At 38.2% G+C, this 2,997-nt stretch overlaps 1 pseudogene; it reads right to left on the reverse strand.

The window, feature by feature from the left end:
* The window catches only part of LOC118749425, a 21,509-nt pseudogene extending 18,906 nt beyond the window's left edge, over nucleotides 1-2,603 (reverse strand).
* Between the last annotated feature and the right edge of the window lie 394 nt (nucleotides 2,604-2,997).

Raw genomic sequence — 2,997 nt, forward strand, 5'->3', positions numbered from 1 at the left:
TCCCAAATTGAGGTGTGGTGAGTTTAGGTGAGGTGTGGTGAGAACGGATGTGATGAGTTCAACTGTGGTGAGTTAAGATTTGGCGGATTTTGGTGTACCAGTAGGAGGTGTGGTGAGTTCAGGTGAGGTGTGGTCAGTTTGAATGTGGTGAGTTGATTTGAGGAGAAGTGAGTTGTGGTAAAGTAAGTTGAGGTGAGTGTAGGGTGAGGTGTTAATTCTCTAAATTTCTCCTAAATTCTACAGTATTTAGTTTGAATGTATTTAGCCATCGACTAAATACCTTGGTACTTTAGTGAAAGTATTTTGCATCCCCAAGGTACCTGAGTACTTTGAACCAGAGTATTTAGCGCCTGCTAAATACTTTCGTTTTTTGTACTTTGGTATCTAGCAGCTCCTAAATACTCAAGTATTTCTTACTTTAATATCTAATAGCTCCTAAATACCTAAATACTTTTTACTTGAGTATTTAGCACCACCTAAATACCTAAGTATTGTTTACTTGGGTATTTAGCAGCTCCTAAATACCCAAGTTCTTTTTACTTGAATATTTAGTCATCTCAAAATACTAAGTATTTGTGTATTTAGTACCCAAAGTGGTACTTTAAGTACCATCCATGGCAACAGGCTAAACTCGTACCTGAGCAGATTAGATGCATTGTCCCAACAAGTGCCCGGCTTGCGGAGACATCTCTTCACATAACCCTAAAACCAACTCGGCTAACGCCACTGTGGCTATGGACAATCACCATAGAAGCTGCACGCTTCCGGAGTCTCCGCAGGGGCAAGCCGACCAAGGCAAGATTGAGTAGAAGCTACAACATTGAACACAATTTCAGACTATATAAAGAAAATAAATTTCATTCATTTATTTCACTGGTAAAGTACATAAGCTGGCAATAGTAAAAATACTGGTAAACTCATATAAGCCCCAAATTTAACATTTTTTTAATTATATGCTGACATTCGACCACTACAATTTGTTGCACAATCTCTTTAACCCTATCAATAAGGAGCTTACTCTCTGTAGTTATTTCCTTTTTCAAAAAGTTTACATGTTCATTTTTTAACGAAGTTGGCAAGCCATCAATTAAACAAAGGTTTGTGCGACATGCCCCATTCAAATCAACGGGATAGCGGCGAATGTCTTTTGAGGTTAATACGCTCTCATTGGTGAAGTCCAAGTAGACTACGGTATAACGTGCGTTATCATTTACTTTTACTGCCCTGGCTCTATACCATTCATTTTCGAATCTTGCCAAGCAGTATTCATGCAATTTAGGGCTATAGTATTGCTTGTTATCTTTATAACGGCTTAAATATTCTTGAACTTTTACCAAATATTTTAGATCTGTTTCGGCGATACATCCTATGTACCCATAGTTCAAAGCAGAAGTATCCAAGACCACGACTTTAAAATTTATTAAATCGGATTTGAACACGTATATTTCGAAAGGTGGAGAAATAATTGGCTTATCTCCAAAGTTCTCACCGCAATTTGTGGATATAGCCATTTGAACCGCACTCTGATATGGAGAATTGTGATTTAAATCCAGTAACATATCGGCTTTGCCTGCCTCAGTTGGAATTTCATTTTCATGTTGACCAACCTCTCTCTCAATTGTTTTATGATTTGAACGCAGGGAATTTGTCAGAGCAATTTTTGAACAAAATTTTACAACTTCTTCATTAATATTTCTTGGTGATCCCAAAATAGCGAGCTCTACTTCGTCCTCTCCCACTGGTAAAACGCAATAACGCATTTGGCACTCAATACCTTCGAATTGGTTAAGGAAGCTCATAAGAGTTTCAGTAGGCGAATATTCATTTACGTTATGAAGTTTTACCTTCATAGAAAAACGGGGCAACTTTAGAATATCCCCGGCTGCAACTCGTAGATCGGAAATTTCGATAGTTGCCACGACCCCATAGTCACAGTGCAAAACTTTGGCATGTTTTTGATCTGGAAAAGACAGTACTTCAACACGGCTAAACATACCGTTATATAACGTAAGAGCTACTGTATGAGCCGAGGGGAAAATATCCAACAATGGGGCTTCTCTTCCAATCGCATCTATCTTCTTGAGAGTAGTTAAATGAGCTTCCGTATCCTTTGCAAGTCGTACAAAACATATATTTGAAGAAATAAATCCCAATATAGTAACTGGTTCAAATGACTTATGTTCCTTGACCGTGTCGATCCCTTTACATTCACTGCCGGAACCTATTCCTTCAGATTGAGGCAGTGCGCCTGTTGAAAATTTATCCAGCTTTTCATTATCTAAATGCTTCGCAGGAGCCTCACCATGATCCGAGTTTATACAAGCAGATATTAGTCCCGGCATGGCAAAACAAATATAACGGTGCCGCTGCCAATCTTTACGTTGACATTCCGGAGAGCAATAAAAGTCCATGCAACGCTGACAAATCCACATAGCTTTTCGTCGACATAACGTACATAAACCATCAGAGGTAATAAGCCCTGGAATCCCAGATGAATGCATCCCGATATAGTATAAAGATCTATCAAAACAATTAAACCGTACAGATCCAATGACGCGCGCTTAATATGATTGACCGAACCGTTATAGCGATCTAGTAGGGATTAGGATCGTTCGATATTTAAGAAAGTATCGATATCATGAATCGATTTAATTCATTGCATGTAACGGCCCGTCTCCACAGGCAAAGTTTTTGCTTACCAACTGTCATTTTCATTGCCTGATAAAAATTTTATCAGAGGCAATATTTGTACATGGGCATTTTTTATCTTGTTAAAAGCATCTGTAAGATGGCTATTTTTGTCGGATTTCATCACTTAAAAAGGTAAAAGTGCCCTTTAGCGAAAGTAGGCCAAAATTGATGAAAAAATTCAAGAGGGGTATAAACCGACGCGTTTTAATGCGAACAACAATAATCTGAGACCGGAAATTTGTTAAATTCATTAAAGAGTTATTCGCAAAAAACACTTGCACCTTTCGCACTATGTTTTGATGAATT

The sequence above is a fragment of the Rhagoletis pomonella genome, unplaced genomic scaffold, assembly GCF_013731165.1.
Source record: "Rhagoletis pomonella isolate Grant_MI unplaced genomic scaffold, Rhpom_1.0 Rhpom_scaffold_00001, whole genome shotgun sequence".
NCBI classification, from domain to species: domain Eukaryota; kingdom Metazoa; phylum Arthropoda; class Insecta; order Diptera; family Tephritidae; genus Rhagoletis; species Rhagoletis pomonella.